The 19,665-nt window shown below is 32.9% G+C and overlaps 1 long non-coding RNA gene across 1 annotated transcript; it reads left to right on the top strand.

Annotated features, from left to right (window-relative positions):
* Positions 1-13,649: 13,649 nt before the first annotated feature.
* Positions 13,650-15,702, top strand: LOC149567435 (uncharacterized). The gene is made up of 2 exons (XR_016361629.1): positions 13,650-13,812; positions 15,428-15,702. It is a non-coding gene; the product is annotated as an uncharacterized LOC149567435 (long non-coding RNA).
* The last annotated feature ends 3,963 nt before the right edge of the window (positions 15,703-19,665 follow it).

Raw genomic sequence — 19,665 nt, 5'->3', positions numbered from 1 at the left:
AAAAAAAAATTATTAGAATTAATGTGACTACTCGACATTGAGTGAAATCTATTCCTTAGTTTTAAAATGCATTAATAAAACATGACTTAGCGCATAAGTATAAATCTCTCTTCCAGAATTTTTTTAGATATCTTGACAAAAAGAATGTAGATATAGCGTCATATTTGACAATGTATAATCAATTTGCCACATAAACTTTTATAAAAATTGAATAATGTGATTCAAATCTCTACATAAGATTATTGAAATACTGAAATTTCTCAATTATATATAGATCTATAACTTCAAATGTCATCTGATAGGAATCCACTGACGCCTTCAATTTGACTGCCACCTCTGCTTGCTGTCTATATCAGACTACATTGGGCAGGTAATGAAAGGAGCATTTAGTCAATATCATGATATTTAAATTCGTACCCATTTTTGAAACATTTGTAAGGACGTTTACCATCTTCCAAACATTTCATTACATATTGTTAGCATTTATTGGAAAGAGATTTAACTCCTTAAGACATCTGAGCATGTGATATGATGGAGTAAAGATAAATGAATGCTTCTTTCATGAGGAGGACAGCATTTTGTCAATGATATTAAGAAGACATAAGGAGTAGTTGCTTGTGTGACATTTTCATTGGGTGAGAGGGTTACATGAAGGCCCACATATATACAATGCAAGTATCAGACTGGCTATCAGTGAACTGTACTAAGTTGTATACATTTTTATTGTTGCCTAGTATGGACTTTCATGTTGCAGTACTGCCAAAAAGGACCATGGCATGTGGTAATGGAATCTTGGAGCTTTTGATGTATGGGTTATCTACATCTTCAATCATAGAATTCTAGCCATTCTTCATAGAAAATGCTATGATTGTTAAAATAATATTCAACAATACAATGAGGTTTCGTTGATTTTTTTTTTTTTTTTTTTCATTTTTAGAAAAATGTGTAGGCAGATTATAAAAATCAGAGCAATAGAAATTTCTTAAAATAGTCAAATTTTTTATTTCATAAAAACAACATTAAAAACAAAGATACAATGACTATATGATTTCAAAGGGACAATTACAACTTAGAAAATGAAAGTATAAAATATATTCATTTAAGATTTTGCCGGTCATTTAAAAGTACCAAATTGTGTCTACTTGACTAATGTTTCAACTCTTGTAAATAACACTTTGAGTTTCAGTGGTATGACTATAAATAAGGCCTTGTAGCTTTTAAATCTACATTGATTAATCATTGAATTCAAAGCTCTCATTTACATGTAAGTACTTTTTACATTAGAATGTTTATATTGTTTTATAAATTACTCAATATAAACAACAATTATCACAAAGTTTTCAAATGATTAAAACTCAAACCTAAGTCTTAGCATCTATTATTGCTAGCCTTCCATATTTTGTACCAACTTTTTTCTCCTTTTTAAATATCAAGCTTAAATTAGTCTATATACACCCATTTTTTTTTAACGGTGAAAAGAGAAGATAAACGACTTAAATGCATTAGAAGAAATGCCTTGAAACAAAATTATTAAAGTCATTTCGCTTGATATAAATACATTTCCTTTACATTTGCAATAACTACTTTCATATATTTGACCATTAATTTTTTGAACAGCTGTCTGCAATATACTTTTATTATGTGCATTCAGACAATAAATAGAAAACATTAAAGACTCTCTAATTTAGAATACAATGTTAAAATGTTAGAAAACAACATAATTAGTTTCATGCATTTTATAATTGAACTTAGTCGATAGCGTTCATACAGAGAAAGAAAAAGCTGAGTATTAAACAGAGTTGACAGAGAAAAGGACAAGTATGTGTATGGCTTATAATACTCTTGGCATGTGCATTCAAGAGTTAAGACCAAATAAAATTCTCAGGAAGCAGGTGGCCATTGATTGCAGATTAATATAATAGCTTTCTTATCGTTTTTTCCATTGTCACTAGAAACTAAACAGGAAAATAATAATAATAATAGGGTCCATTCATGAAGATGGGTCTGACATTTCATTGAAGAGGAGGACAATTGAAAAGAGAGTATCGGTTACAACATCAGGGAGAAGATATTGCAGAAGTAGTTTCGGGAATGTCACTTGCTTTTTCAGTATGGTATGGTATTAATTTGTTTTTTTTGAGGGAGGGTTCAGATCTGAGGGGCATCCACGTCATCAAAATCCCATGGGGCTGATCCCGGCCTCATCCCTTATGATGTCAAAGCTCTGCACTCGGCAAGACTTGATCCCTGATAGGCTCTTTGTGAGCCATTCAACTTCAAAAATATGATATTAATTTTGAAATGAAATGAAGAAAGATTTTAATAACATTTTAGAAGGAAGGATACTAATAACTTGTTATTACTATTTTTATATATTTTAAGTTTTTTTATAGTATATCTGATTTTAATTATTTTTATTGTTTTATTTATTATTTGATGTAAGTGTTTATAGTTATTGTTTTTCAATGAGATAGCACATTATATGTGTGAGGGTTAGCATGTAGTCTATTTGAGTTGGCATTGATACATATTTATTATTTATTTGGTTACTTTGAACATCACATAATTTGTACAAGAGATCTAATACTTATGTCACAAATGTTCTTGTAATCATACACTATCAATATGAATAAAGTTGTACAATTAGGTATGTCAATGAATGATTAGTTATTGGACCATGAATCATAATTGAGCCCCTTCCCCTAAGTGATTAAATAATATATGATATTAGAGGTCATGTAAAAGAATGCGAGAGAAATTCAATGATATGAGAATCATTCCAAAAGCTTGGCATATGTGATTTAAACGTTGGAGTTAATTTAAAAATATTAATGTCTAATGATTAAGTCATTTATCTCTTAGAACAAATATGAAGAAACATGTTGATGTAGTATAAAATCAATTTGTCAATTTATCCAAAATTTAATGTTCTTTATTCGTTCATTTTTGTAGAATTGTGATGAACATGTAATTTATTATGTGAATCATATTTTTTAATAATGCATTATAATTCTAGGGATATTTATAAATACCTTAAGGAAGCTACTAAATTGTGAGGGTCAACTTTTTCTTGGTCAACCTCCATGAAAGACCAAATTTAGACCCTGGACAACTAATAATGAAAGATGAAAAATATGTAGATCTATTTGTTTAGATCCAAACTAAGGTGCTTCAATGATGAATTATACTTGTTATAACCATTCCTTCTTATTCATTTATACATTTATAAACATAAATGAATGCGCGTGCGCGCGCACACACACACCAAAACATGTACCAAGTTAGTTCACAATGGCTAGTGAAAAGGAAAACAATCATAATTTTGAAATATAAAATTTAAATTTGGATCAATCCCACACAACTTTGGATAAGAATTCTGATTTTCTATAAATAAACTTCTTTAGGCATGGCTACAAAATTAATTTCATATCCTATAGTATTTTTTCTTCTTTATCTAGCTCTATTAATATTATTTTCACATGGATAAATTGACCCTTCACCTCCTTTATATATGAGACATTAAAAAGTAGGTGTATCTTTATTTTTGGAGCTAAGCCAAGCTTCTAAGCTATACTATAAATATTCTTATAAATCTAATATAGACCATAATAGTTTGATAACAAAATTTTATTATTATTTTCTTATTTTATGGAAATTTTCTTTATGGCTAAAATCTCAAGGAGAGACAATCACCCACTTCAAAATTCCTTTTATTCTCATGTTTTTGAAATAGTAAGTAGCCAAAACAAGGGAGCTAGCCCATACAAAATTCAAGTTGGCCGACTACCAATCGATTACCAAGCCAATAGAAACATCCCCTACCCTAGCTTAGCACATCAAAGACATAACACTAAAAACAAAAGAACAACTAGGCATCCGACTAAGATAACCATTACCAACATTGTTTAAACATAAAGAGTTTTTAGGTAAAAGAACAAACCCATGTCACCCTTTTGTAAAGGAAAAGGCTAACAAAAATATAATTGTTCACCTTCAATGATATAAAACTAGTAGTATTGTTTTGAATTTGAAAATGCAGTAATCTAATGAAATGTGTAGAAATGGATGAATTTTAGGATTATAATTTTTAATAATTAATTTGAAATAAGAATTGATATATTTTCCTAAATTTTATAGATAATTTTTTAGCTATTGAAAGACACTGAAAATTAGGGGTTTAGTTCCCACCATAAAACTATATAGAAATCAAGTTCTTTCACTTTGATCTCAGACTATGTTATAGATAACATATATAGATAGAACAATAAAAAATGAAAATTAGTTTTAGACCTATATTTTCTCTTTTATAGTGACTCAAACTTTAACTCACCTGAAATTGATAGTTTTCAGCTCCCACCATATTTTTCAAAACAAATCTATTCTAACGAGAAGAAAAAATATACATTCTAGAAGAGGACTCTCTCCTCTAGAACGTCATATAATTTTTAAATTTTTTTGATATAATTTAATATTTTGTTCTTTCTCAAAATTGACATCTTTTCGAGTAATAAAATGTGTGCCTGTAGAATTTTTAATTACAATATACTATATCTAATGAAAACACTATAAACTCTATATGAGAATATTCTTGACTTTGAGCTCTATAAAATGGTATTTATATGTTATTAAAAAAATATCATATAAAATAGTAAGATTTATTGGAATGCCACTTTTCTGAAATAAATTTATTTCTTTAGCAATTGGATATAAACTAGTATAAAACATTCATTTAATGGACATTTCCAATTGGAAAAATGTGAGACCATATATAACTTAGCTAGAATGAATTTATCTAGATCATATATTTGAAAAAAAATATATTTGTAGATAGAAATACTCAAATTCAGTCGTTCTGATAAGTCAGCCTCAAAGGTAACACAGGTTTGTACTTTCACCCTTTCAGACAAAGGCAATACTACCTTGAAAATGACTAATTCAGAGATCCACCAAAAAAACCAAAACCACATAAAACTAGAAGAGGGCCAAGGCACTAATTAACCTTTTCATTGCCTTTTCCCTTGAGGAGGACATTTGCCCAATCTTCCACTAGGAACTCGAATAGTAATTTGGAGTCCTCCTGGTTCAGATTGTCCTGGTTATCCTTTTATCCTTTAACAAATGTAGGGTTGTAGCCACTGCATGGGTCATTTTGCTAGTGAATTTGGAAAAAAGGCCAAACCTTTCCTTTAGGACCATCATTTTCTCTCTCAGCTCCTTGACCTCCATTTTTAGAGCCACCATCGTTTCTTCCAAATACCCGCAAAACTTTCCCTTCTCCATCTCCAAGCTGTTAACCTACAAAATCAAGGAGTTAGTATAATTACTCTTTTATGATTCACCCGAGATGGGAAGGGCACTGTCATGGGAGAGGGGGCCTTATCCACTATCTCCAAGAATTGATCTTGCATGAGATCTATTGTAGCCATCATGAGGGACATAGAGATGTGAGTCACCTCCTTACCCTCCTCTCCCAAACCTGACACCGAGGAATCCAAAATATCCAAATCCATTTCCTTATCCTCCTCCTTTTCTACTCTATAAGTCATTGTCTTCCCTTTCATCCTTTTCTTGGGGGAGAGGGGGGCATCATCATATTCTGACTCATCCTCCTCCTACGAGGCAGTGGTTTTCAATCTCCTCTTGGAATTAGTTTTTGTGATTCCACAAGACCTTCTTCTAACCCCTTTGACCTCCTCCTCCAAATCCACCAATTCCTTCTCCTTTCATTTCTCCATTTTCACCCTCTTCATAGTGGTCATCAGTGGGGTCATCTTAATCTCCTTTGGGAGCCTACTAGGAGAGGCTTGAGTGGTGGGGGCCCTAGGTCTAGTAGTTCTCAGAGGGACATGTGGAGGGCGAGGGTCATGATAAGAAGGGATATCAACCTCCATTATTCTAGGTGGTAATAGGGCCAAATGAAAATAGTAGAGACAAAACTTCAAACCTATGGTGAAAGATAGTGTAATTAGCGGGTGAAAGCATAAACCTGTGTCACCATTTGTGATATTTGGGGGGGTTACGGTCGAAATAGTTTCAGCCGCAATGGTTATGGCCAAACAAGTTTCAGCCGTACATATGTGGCAAGTTTCCCCGTTGACGTGGCATGCACAGTTACGGCCAAAACACTTCTGGCCGAAATGGTTCCGATCGTAACCCCCATGTTTCAAATGGTCCAAAATATCATAAAAATAGCCAAAAAGTCATTGATGATAATTTTATACGCTAGGGGGTTACGGCCGAAACCCTTTCGGCCGAAACAGTTACGACCGAAACAGTTTCTGCCTGAACTACCTATGTGGCATCCTAGGTGGCAGCCACACAAGCAAAAATAAGAACTTCTGTAAACTTCTCACTTTGAAGGCCAATTTGACTTACTAAAAATATAGTTTTGTAGGTCTCGGAGTCAAGATTATGATTATATAATTTTTTTAAAATTTTGATTATGGATAATATGTTATAATTTGAAAATAGTACAAGTAGGTATTTTAAGATTCAGGAAGATGTCTATTCAAAAATAAGAAAAAAATAGTAAATCATGTTCAAAATTTATTATTTTTTAATGCTGCACTAGAGGAGAGAGTCTTCTTCAAGAATATGTAATTTAAAAAAAAAAATATGTAGATTTGAAGGAAAAAGTTTGACGGGAGAAAAAAATTGTCAATTTCTGATAACTTTGACTTTGACGAGTTATAACTTAAAAAATATTAGCTAAATTTCAATTTTTCTTTTTTGGTGCACTAGGTATACATGTTGACTCTAACATATTCTAAAATCAGACCAAAACATGAACATTTTCATATATTTATTTGACGGGAAAAAAACTCTATATTTTTAGCATTTAAAAAAAATTAAAAAATAGACTTTAAAAATTAAAAAATAGATAAAAATTTTCACTCAATTTTTTTCAAAAAAATTACAAACATAAACTTCATCTAATTTTACACATTTCATTAGTTTACATCATCTTCAAATTCTAAGCACAAATGCCATTTTTATGTCATTAGAGTTGAAGACTTTAAATTTTGATATCACTTCTCCTTTATAAAAGGTGACACAGGTTTGTGCTTTTACCCTACTAGCACCCTTTTTCATTTTTTCCTTAACATCCATAACAGTGTCCACTAACTCATGCAATGAAAAGAAAGGAATAGAAATACTATCACCATGTCTGAAATGGTGAAGGAGAGGAAAATGGTAAGAATAACACACCCCATACCTTCCTTCTAGAGTGAGATACTTCATCAGAACTAAGTAGACCTCGTTCTTGGGCTCCAAAAAATTCTACCTAAGAAACCCACCACAGTGGCAAAAGAGGTTCTTCTTCGTCCTGAAAGAAACAGTTCAGACTAGCCTCATCCCCAATCCTTGTCACTTTCTTCCATTTTCTACCTTTTAGGACAAGGCCCGACACCATAGAAATTACTTCTTCAGACACCTAGAAAGTGATACCATTCATCGTCACCCTTTTTTCATCCCAAGAATTCACAAACTAAAGTGAACAACTTTCATCATAACCATTCATTACCTCCATAAATGGGACTAGACCCCCCTCCTTTAACATGCACTAGGTGAGGGGTATTTGAGCACTTTCCTCAATCATCGAAGGTTCAATTTGAAGTAGGTCACCCCCATTGCAAATTCCTTTACACTACTGCTCCCATTGTTATGAGTCCTAGGCCAGGAATGTAAAATGAAGCCATAATAACACTTCTAGGCAAAAGATGATGTTGCACAAAATAAAGTTTATACGCATAAATGCCTTTTATGCCATTAAATCCCATGTCTTTACTTGACTTTGTCACCACGTGCCATCTGCCACTTCCCCCATTCCACTCTATCTCATCATCAACAAGGAATCAATGCCATTTGAAATTTGAATCATTACTCGACATTCAATACAAATTCATTATAAGAAAAATCATAAAATATATACTTAAATCCTACTTTGATTTTCTTTCCCACTTGAACCTCATGATTTTATTAATGGAAGTACTCTTTCCATAAGTTCTCGCCATCTGTTTGTTGTGCCCCAGTCCCATCAGTTGACTCAACACTAAGTTGTCATCATGGTCAATAAACCCATTCCACATAGACCTAATCATGAGTGGTTGTCTTTATTCATCAAGGGCATTACCAAATTTGGTAACACCCAACATCCCTCTAATGACGTAATCCATGCATCTTTAGACCTATCACAACCATTGCGTCTGCCATCACATTCCCTTCCTAGTAAATATGCTGCAAGTCATATCGCTTTAGGGTCATTAATAAATGCCATACTTCTTAATCACCCTTCTAAACACCCAACCCACTTTCATCAAACCCTTCACCGTGTCTATGATAACCTTCAAGTCTCCTTCAATAACTACATTCTCCCATCCAATGCCAATGGCCAATTTCATACCCCACCCACAAGAGAGCCATAGCCTTAGCAATGTTATTCGAAACCTTACCTAAATTAATAGCATAGGCCAACAACATTCTTCCTTTGCTATCTCTTACCATACCTTTTCTCGTCGACCCATCCCCTCTCGTAGCTCTATCAAGGTTTATCTTGACCCAATTTTCCTTTGGAAGGAAAAATTTCATCTTTGCTTTGAAAAAATATTTTGAATTGTCAATCTCCATCAATCCCTCCTCAAGTTTCTACTTCTTTGTAATCCTCCATTCATCAAGCATGGGAGCAGGTATGATGCTTTCTTTCACTTGCTATTTTGCATGTTCTCCACTATCAGCTTAACAATCAATCCCATTACAACCTCCTCATTCATTTCTTCATTTTTGAAGACCCTATTATTTCTTTCCATCCAAATACCCTAGCAAACATAGGGGAATAACATTCCAAATTTGGGTGAGGAGTGGATGGTGGAATGGACTCTGCCAATTTACAACAAATTGTTCCATCCCCATATGAAAGACCCACTCCATCTCCAAAATCTGGAGAATTCTTCCCCAAATATTTTTAGAAAAGCTACATTCTAGGAAGAGGTGGGGAATACTTTCCTTCTCCTCTTTATACAAATAGCATCTATTAAGTATTTGGAAACCTCTTTTTCTAAGGTTATCGATCATTAGAATCTTCCCATGCATGGTGACCCACCAGAAAATATTGACTTTTGGAATTAATTTTCAAAGCCATACCTTCTACCAGTAATTAGGAGCCATATCCTTCTCAAAAATCATCTTGTAAGTTGAGCCAGTTGAGAATTCTCTAGACAAAGTAGCCCTCCATATGAAAGTATCCTCTCATGTTACCCCTAGATTTTTGTACCCTTTAAGCAACTCACCAAGGTACCCCACCAGGCTCCCCCCATTCTGTATCATGTTGTTAAGTTGACTATTTCATTTAATAGAATTCAATGGTTAAATTCTCCTCGAGGCCATACATTCTTATCAATTCATATGATGTTCCACAACTTAAAAGTTTGATGTAACCTTTAATGGCAATGTGATGCACAAGACATGATATATGTATTATGCAATTAATGGGAGTATTTTAGAAGTGTATAGAAATAATTGTTATATCACCATTCTATTAGTGATGCCTAAGCCACCCATTGGTATTACTTATATTAAGTAAAACAACATAGACATGTCTCAAGGTACTTGTTGGTGGCCTTAATTTGCTAATTTGACTATATGTAATGTAGTGCCTACCCCTAGTTTACCTTTCAATTATTATTGTTGAACTCTTTTAGGCCAGTTTTCGTTTATGCTTGATGATTAGTAGCATTATTTTCCAATTTTTTGGATATTGTTTTCATACTCAATGATTTATGATGAGACTACTTGGTACTAGTTACTTCATGTATGCATGATTATACTTTGATGATGATTATTTACAATGTTTCCTATTATTTAATGATGTTAGTTAGATGGATTATTTGTATGTGTTTTCTATGGATACTTACCCCATACTTGCATGTATATGGTGTGGGTGTATGTTTTCTTTATGTATGATGTTTCTGATGTGGTTAAGGAAGGGAGTTGTAGTCACCTACTAGTTGGGATCTACATGATGCACCACTTCTTGCCATTGCCTGTTTAGTTTAGAATATATGTGTTTGTACATGCATGGATTTTATGCTGATTGCAGGTACCACGTATCAACTTCCCTGAATTGCCAGGATGAGTGTACCCTATCGCAATATCTTAATGGTACGAGAGGGGAGATAAATTCTTGAGTCCAAATCCTAAGCTTAAAGAAAATTGCCCTAAAAATTAGGACAAGTATTTGAGATGATTACCCTTCCAAATTTGGCATATGATGTAAATTCGTGATTATAACCCTTGAGTTTGATCTTGTATCTGGTATTTTGTGATGGGTTTTCATATTTCGTCTTGTAGGTCTTTGGTGATTTTTCTATTAATTAAGTCAAATTAAAAGAACATTTAATGATTTAATTTAATAGAAAATTATTAAGATAATTTCAATATTTAATTATATTTAATTAAGAAATTGATTAAATAGAAGAATTAAATTTGAAGTCAAATTTATAGTTCCAATTTTAGAACATAATAATATTTATTTAATTTAATAATAATATATTTAGGAGATCATTTTTCAATAAATGCTAAATATTATTAATACTTAATTTAATAAATATTTTATAAAAATACGCTTCAAAAATTAATTAAATAGAGAAAGAGAAATTGATTTATTAAAGATATTTTAAATTACAAAAAATGTGCATGAATATTCAAAAAAGTAAATAAAGAGTTAAAAGATTGTGATCAACGAGTTCCCTCGCGTGATTGCACAATTAGTGCCCCGAATTGAGGAGAGAACTCCTTATTGAAGATTGAGAGTTCATTTCGCAGAGACCAGGGATTTTGGAGGAGGGATTTTTAGAAAAAAGGTTTTGAGAGGAAAGAGAATTCTCTCACAATATTTGAGTGGTTGTGTAGTAGCATTAGACTTAGGTAGAATCTTATGTTTTATTCGCACAATGAATTATGTTCTTCAATATTCCTATCTACATCATGTATGTTAAATTTGATTTCCAAATTTTTTTTATGATGAATCTTTCATCGTGAATTTATTGACATTCATATCGAATTCTATCTGTATATAAGGATTGAAAAGAAATTAGGAAACCCTCATTCTATAAATTGAATAGTTGTTATTTTAATTAGGAATAGTTTAGAAATGAAATCAAAATTTAGATGAATATTTGATTGGTTTATTTGGGTTTCCCTATTAGACTAAATTTGCAATGTTTAAAAAAAATAGATATATGAAAAAAAAAATATTAGGGGGCTTGTGTTAAAAACAATTTATATTAAAATAAAAAAAATTAAATTGAAATAATTGGGAGGGAGGCGGGTTCCACACCCCACCTCCCCACCTTGCAGTGATATTAGCTGTGGTTGCTTGTAGTAAGTACTGCGACAACAACCTTTAATGATCGCACGACATAGACAGACTGACGGGCCATAAATGCATGTACATTGTCATTTTTTAAAAATTTGTTTTTAATTTTTAATTTTTATAAATTTAATTATTATTTAATAAAATTTATATTAACAAGTTTTGTTATTAATTAATTAACTAATTATTAATAATTAACTAATGATTAATAATTTATTTATATAGTTTGTTTAAAATAATTATTAAATTAATTAAATTAATTTAGTTTAATTAAGTTTTAATTAATAATAAATATTTTTTAGTCACATTGAGGTTATTTACTGATATTATTATTTTAATAATTTATATAGAGAATTATCTTGAAGTCATCTTATGATATTTAATTGTAATCTTTGTAATCTCATAAGATAAGGGTAATTGTGTAATATGTTCAAATACGAGAAATGGGTTAAGTTGTAAGGGTAAAATGTAAATCTGATCTATTTGAAAACTTACATTGAAACGAAATGGAAACTTAAACCTAACTGTAAACTTAGACTATGTGTCTTCAAAATGAAACAAAACTATGAAACTGCACTGTTAACTATATGTTGTCTTATGTTTTAGATTTGGGTTGACTAGAGTGTTGACCAATCCTAGGATGTTTCCTAGAGGCTAAGAAGTATTATTTTGGTGTTTATATACGATGTTATGTTTTTGACTTATGTGTACCTTATTGGATTAGTCCTGTTAGGATGATCGTATTTGTGATGTTATACTTTGACTAAGTGATTTCTATACTTATCACTTGCTTGTTTAGAGAACTGATGTATAGTTTTGGTCTTTTGAGATCTTTTTTCTTTTTTGAGCTTAGGGTAGGCTATCTGTATGTTAAGTTGGGAAGTGGCTTGCAATGGAGGTGTTAAGTTTCAGGATTTGCACCCAATACTGAACTAAAAGAGTTCAACAATCTTGACCTAACATGGGAATCATTTCACTATGCGAGACATGCAAATGAAATGAGACCTTCAGATTCTAGGTCGGCTCCTATTTGATATTTTAGTGAAATCTCTAAAATACTTAATTTAAACTTGTAGGGAAAAGGAGAGAAACAACTGAAAGTGAACCTAAGACCTAAAGCCTAAATTAAGAAAAAGAGGTGATACACCAAAAGTGATTATGGAAACTCAAATACACTTGACTGAGAGGACTATAGAACTATTCAAAATGCAAGCAAAGCACATCTTCCTGTAAAGATTTGCACAAATAATTTATAATAAGGTTTCGACAATGAAACAACAAAAGGAGGAACATGGACACCTCACTTTAATCAATTTCACCTTTAAACACACATATTATAACCTACAAATAAACTTACTCTCCTACAAAAAAGTGCTAGAATGAGACAGAAAGACAAGGAATAACGAAAATTCTCAAGTTATTCTATCAAATCACTCAAAAAACACACACAGGATTTGCAGAAAGAAAGAAGGATTAACAATGAACATAAAATAACATAATCACACTGCTGTCACTTGTATTGCATCTCCAAAAAATGAATTATAGATTCTGCAACAAAGTTCAGGACTTAGAAAAAAGTCACAAAACTCTCTCATAAAATCATAACTCTCCTCCAAATGAGTTGCAAAACTCCTTAAGTACTTTTTACAACACTTGGGGTTGAATGCAGAATAAAAACCTAGAAATGAGGGCCTGGAAACTTCTAAATAAATGACCTCCCTTTGAAAAAGCTCCACAAAGTCATTAAGAAACCTATGACTCACATAAAACCACCCCAAAAAGTCTTCAACAATCAATAAATACCCCTCAACTACCTTAACAAAATTAAATTCGACCCCAGGTTCCTATATTTCCTCTAGATGTTTCCAAAATATCTCTTGCCTTAAAGACTCCTTTTTGCATTAAAGATAGAAAAATATCTAATGACTTATAATTATATCATTAAAATATTTTCCCTATACAATATTAGAATTTATGCAAAAAAAAAAAACAAATAAGAAAAGACCCCTTATTTTGCATTTAAATTAATAAAATCATTAAAATGATTAATCATTTTAATGTTTTGTCTTAAAAACATATGCAAATAAACTTACCCTTTTATAAAGAACCTAAGGCAAACAAAAACCGTGCAAACATAAAAACCCACTCAAAAATTAAAATGAAATAAAGATCTCATAATAATGCCCACGCACTCCAAATAAGTTTGAAAAATGATAAAGGGCATAAAAAAGGTTTGAAAGAACCCTAAACTCATTTCATATTCACGTTTGCATTCTGGAGGTATTGAGAGGAAGAATGAGGGTTTTTTCCGCCATGGATGATTTATTGGTTTTTTTTTGGGCTTCAATGCTGGCTACCTACAGGAGTTTATTGTTTTATATAACATATGTTCTAGCTTTTTGAGGATGAAGAGAAAAAACCTCAAAGCCACCATTCGAAAGGTATTTTAAAGCAAATTTTTGCTTAAAACATTTTACTGTTGCTGGATATTTTGTTTTGTTGGTGGAAGGAATTCATTTTGGGCTATTGTTATTGAGATTATTTGCTCATTTTACAAATAATACTTCCATTGGTATCCACTTACAACCGCTATGGACATTTTTTGTAGCTTCAAATTTGATTCTTTGTGGCAAATTTTAACATGGGTTTTGCATGTTTGATGACAATGCATGGTTAACCATAGTTGTAAGAACATGAATCTTCATCCTCTGTTTCTCTGGATTCTCTCTGCTGAACTGAAAAATTTTGAGCCACCTGCAAGGGTATTTTGATGAAGAATATTTTTACTATATTCTCCACTTTCTGTTGTTTGGGTTTTAGCTTTAAACACTATCTGGATTTTTCCTGTGCCATGAATACTTTTCTATATGTTCTGTTTCAACATTTGTCATTTTTACACAAAGTTTTTGTTGGCCGCCATTGCTTTGCTAGAAATAGCAATACTCGCTTTGAACACATAACAAGATCTTCTCCTTCCTTTGCCGGATTAAGTTATCATGCTATTGGAAGATGAAAATGTCACCATAAGCTTCTTTATTGGCTGCATGGAACTTTATTCTGGGTTTTATATGCATATAACTTGCTGCACTACTTTAGATTTGATGGTGACTCTAATTTCTTTATACTAGAACTTCTATGCTGTCATGAAGTTATAAATTTGAGTTTGAGAAATCATGAAACAAAACTAAGTCACTAGAATGGCAATAAAGTCTCTAGTTCGAGTGCTTTTAAAACTTTTTTCATGCTGCCATCTGCTCATCACTCTCATCTTCAAGGTATTCAGCTGTCATTCACTGATTTTCATAAGAATCTTATTCATCTCCACAAGTTACAACATAATTAACATCATGATTATGGCCATGAATCTCTTCCATATAAATATCAGATTCATTATGGGATGATGTATCTGAATTGGAAGCATTTTCTCTTGTGAGTCCTTGTTTCTTTTCAAGAACATGTTGCACATTTTCAAGATGAACTCCTGGAAATCCATTTCATAAGAGGAAACCCGAAAAGTGTTGCTATGATGCACCTTCTTTTTCTTCAACTTCAAATCTGCTGGAATCTCTTTTAAATTAACAATGAAGTTAAGATATGCATATCTTCTTTCTATTCCTCCTTTTTCCATGTTATAGTTGAATCTCTTTTTTACACATTTCCTTAATAGTTGCATTTACTTTAAGAGTTTCATTGCCATTTCTTCTTTCTTTGTACACTGTTGCAAGAAACCTTAGATGCTAAAATTCATATGAATGTTCACTATCTTTTCATGTTGAAATAATGATCTTTTGATTGTTGGGATACTCTAATTTTTTGATGATGTTTGAAATTGTATCTCATGAGGTTCAAGCATGGGCTTGTGACACTCATAAATAACTTTTATTTCTGTTTCTTTAAAAGGCTTAAAACAAACATCTTTCAGCATTACATTAAATATAGCTTACTTTCTTTTGTAATGAAATGCATCAATAGAGAACATGTGTAGTTGTAGAGATATGTAGTCATTGCTTAGATCCTTCTTGATCTAATATCATTTTCCTTTATTTTTTTTTATAGCTATTGGAGAACGTGGATCTTGGAGTTGGATGAGTATGCTAGGGAATTCATAACTAGTCAAAGCAACAAGCAATGACTAGTTATCTCTATTCTCATTTCATTCATTCATATGTATCTTCTCTATTTGTGTATTCCTTTATGAAAGAAAGTTAGCTAGCTATACTCATGGCTTGTGTGAGATCTTTTCGTTTCAGCATATCAATTCATTTCATTTTTTGAAAACATCAATTGTATATTTGAAAATGAATAATACAAGGTCATTTCTATTTTTTAAATGACATGAATGGCATTTATGTACTTTCCTTATATGAATACTTAAATTTTACACTTGTGCAAAATTTCAGTAACATGAGGTTGAGGCCCTAAAGAGGCTGAAGAGTAACTCATTGTAAGTAGTTAATAAGTGAAAATTACTACACTAAATGAGAGTAAAATGAACCCAATAAGAGTCTTTGTCTTTCCTCACCCATGCCTTGAGTGCTATTATAGACTAAGATGTAAGTAGAGAGGATTCTTGGTTGTGACCATGCATCATTAGTATGCCTTGTTAGTACAAAAGGATACTAGTGTCACATAGAGTCACTAGGGGGGTAGAGAATTAAAAGACTAGCTGTGTAACCCTAGAGTTGGCTCTTGTGATGACACTTACCCACTAGCATTATAGATTCCCTATGTGTCTTGTAACCTCTGGGTTTAGATGTCTATTTATCTTGGAACCTTTGAGTTAGATTACTTTTAGGGTTTCCCTTGACCTAGATATTACTTTTGATTTTTGGGATTGTTATCCTGTTTGGGACTTGAGACTATCTCCTCAGCATGGTGGGAGTGGACCTTTTTGGGTTACCATGAGTTCAGGTGGTAGTGCTTTTTACTTTTACCATTGAGATCCATCCGTTGATGCCATGGCTGGTGTTCCTTGTCTTGCATTTCCTTTCATTCTATCTTTGTGTATTATGATGGATGGTTATATCTATGTGATGGATGATTTTACTTATTGTATTGTATTTTTTTTCATGGATCTAAAAGGGATGATGTAATCTATTTTATAAATATATATTCTTTTAGCCTTTCATACCCTGTGACATGTACAGTGGATGATTGTGCATTTTGATTTTCACCAAGTGACATTCAGAACAAATGAATATTATTTAAATGGATTTGAACTTGTAGTTATTCTTTTATGTGGATGTGTTATTTATTGGATTTAGTATTATTTAAATTTAAATGTGATTCAACGTCTTGGGATCCTTAAGGAATGTAATCTATTAAGTGTTGCTTATGTATGATTGTATGTTATTACTTCCACTATTTTATAATTGTTGTATATGTTAATCTTAAGAAAAATGTTTTGGAAACTTAGTAAAACTTTAGGTTAGTTCTTTTGGATCCCTTGGCACGGTGATACATCTAGTATTAGAGCCTGAGTTCTACATCGAGAGCCTTGGGCATATTGGAATGCCACCAGTTGTTAACTAGTTGAACTAAAACAAAATTTAAACTGTTATGTATATCTATTACAAACTAAAAACTTGAACTAGTTGAACTAAAATGAAACTTGAATTGTCATGTATATCTATTAAAAATTGAAAACTTGAACTAGTTGAATTGAAACAAAACTTAAATTATTAGTTGTATATTCTCAAACTTGAACACTTCAACTTCAAAATTGAAATATACTTAAACCTAAATTAGGAAAAACTAACAATTGAAATTATACTATTTTCAAAACATGTGTCTTTTATGTATACCTTATAGTAGTATGTTTTATGATTATTATAACATCTTGTATCTTTTATGTTATTGTAGGATGGTATCTAGGATGAGATCTTCAGTTAGAGGCCATAGCCTAGGCCGTGGTAGAGGCCATGGATGAGGCAAAAACATTAGTGTACATGAGTCTGTCCATGAATGCCTTAATCAGGAAGAGGGTAGGGAAGAGCATGTCAATGAACATCGGGAAGAGAACCATAGAGAGTAGAAGGTTGACTCAGAGGAGGTTGACCTAAGGAAAGTGATTAAGACCATCATGGATCACCTACCTCCTCTTTAGGGTGTTGGTTAGGATTGGTTAGGATGGAGCACACCAGAAAGGGAATGAGCATAGACCTAGGTCTAAGAGCCCTCGAAGAGACCGACAGAGATCAATTGTAGCTGCTCAAATGAAGGACCTTCAAAAGGTCCAAGGTCAAACCCTTCAATGGGTTAGGTTTAGGTTATGTTTCTGAGAAATGGCTTATTGCTCTTGACAATGTTTTTTCTTTTTAGGACTTTGACACTAATGTCAAAGTGAGGTTTGCTATTACCAACCTAGAACTCTTTGGGGCCACATCATGGAATATCAAAGAGAACAAACTAGGTATAAACATGAAAAATGTCACATGGGAACTATTCCTAGAAAACCTCCATGAGTGATTCCTACCAGAGAAATGGAACCAACAGAGAGTAAATGAATTTCAAACCTAAGATAGTTCAATATGATAGTAGTAGAGTATGAGTGCAAATTCTATGAGCTCATGCCCTATGCGAGAATTAGTGATAACCCAACATAGTTGGCACAACATTTCATTAGAGGCTTGAACAACCATCTAGTTGGGGGTGTTAAGGTATTTGAATCTAAAACCATCAAAGATGCGATATATTGAGCCATACTTGTAGTCCAGAGTGTTAACCTAGGATAGGGGGGATTTGTGGGATCACCTACAGTATTAGGATTCAAAAGTAACCGCAACTCAGGTGGGAATAGGAAACCTCCTTTTGCTAAGAGAAATAAAAACCAATAGAAACCTCAACAAAAATAGCAACATAAGGGATCATACCCTTTGTCATAGAGTGATGGTAGGGGTTCCAATGCTAGGAATTATCGTAGTGCTCAGTATGATAGGCAAAATCAGAACACTCAGCCTACATAGAGCAACTAGTCTTTTGCTAGTAAGGGTAGCCACCAACAGTCGAGTGCACCTCCAGTAGTGAAGGGATCTAGAAGAGGGAAATGATGTTATTCTTGTGGATAGTTTGGGCACATTTCAGCCCACTGCCCCCAGTGTACATACCACTATTCAGGTTCTAGGCTAGTAACATCTGAGCCTACAACTGGAGGTGCAGGTAAAGCTCACAAGGTATTTGTGGCAGTGGATCACCATTAGGAAGATCATCAAGAGACCATGGTTGAGACTATGGGAGCTATTTGAGGTACACCTCTCTCTATCTTGTTTGAATGAGGTGCCACAAACTCTTTAATTTCACCATCCTTAGTTGCTAAATGTAAGCTAGAAGCAGTTAAGCAAGGTTTGGGTTGGCAAGTCGAACTAGCCTCAGGTGCTAGGGTTTCCATATATTTCATAGTATAGAAGTGTGAACTAAGATTAGGAGGGTTTGTGATGTTAGTTGACCTTTAGGTCATTCCTCTTGGCTCTTATGATGTGGTCTTAGGTATGGATTGGCTTGGCTCTCATAGAGCTAGTATAGATTGCAAGAAAAAAACCATTTTGTGTTAGGATGATCAAGGGAAGGATGCAAAGATTGTGGGTATCTAGAGACCTATATCTCTATAGATGATATCTACTTGCAACTAAAGAAGAGATTTTGTAAGGGATGTCAAGTATTTTCCAATATGGTAAGTGAGTACGAAGAAGAAGACCCTGCAAGAAAGACTATAGACCACCCTATTCTACAGGAATATGCAAATGTCTTTCCTAGTGAGATTTTGGGCATGCCCCTAAAGAGAGATATTGATTTCAGCATTGATTTCATTCTAAGAGAGGAGCATATTTCTAGAGCTTCTTATCATATGACCACTTAGGAATTGAGTGAGTTGCACCTATAGCTTGAGGAACTTCTGGCCAAGGGTAGTATTTGACCAAGTGTGTCTCCATGGGGGAGTAACAATGTTGTTTGTGAAGAAGAAGGATGGTTTGTTGCACATGTGTATTGATTATAGACAATTGAACAAGGTGACAATAAAGAATAGGTATCCTTTCAATGCAAAAGCATCCTGGGTTGATGTGTTATATTGCTTATTTGTGCTCATTTTACCAATTTTTGTTGAGTTTTAGTCATTGTCGAGTTGCAACAATTGTCGAGTGCCAGTAATTTTGTAGTTTAAGCTAGGTTGAAGTTATCCCATGTCATGTTAACACTTGGGTTTGCATGTTATCCCATCTCACTCTGCAGTGTGTGCCAAGTTCCACAATGTGTGTTGAGCTATTCCTCATCTGTCGAGTTACCTAGTGTATGCCGAG

This window comes from Cupressus sempervirens, chromosome 3, assembly GCF_028749045.1.
Source record: "Cupressus sempervirens isolate cs-2001-9-10 chromosome 3, ASM2874904v1, whole genome shotgun sequence".
In the NCBI taxonomy this organism is placed as follows: Eukaryota; Viridiplantae; Streptophyta; class Pinopsida; order Cupressales; family Cupressaceae; genus Cupressus; species Cupressus sempervirens.
The sequence above is the reverse complement of the archived record's forward strand: the minus strand, read 5'-3'. Positions and strand labels throughout refer to the sequence as shown.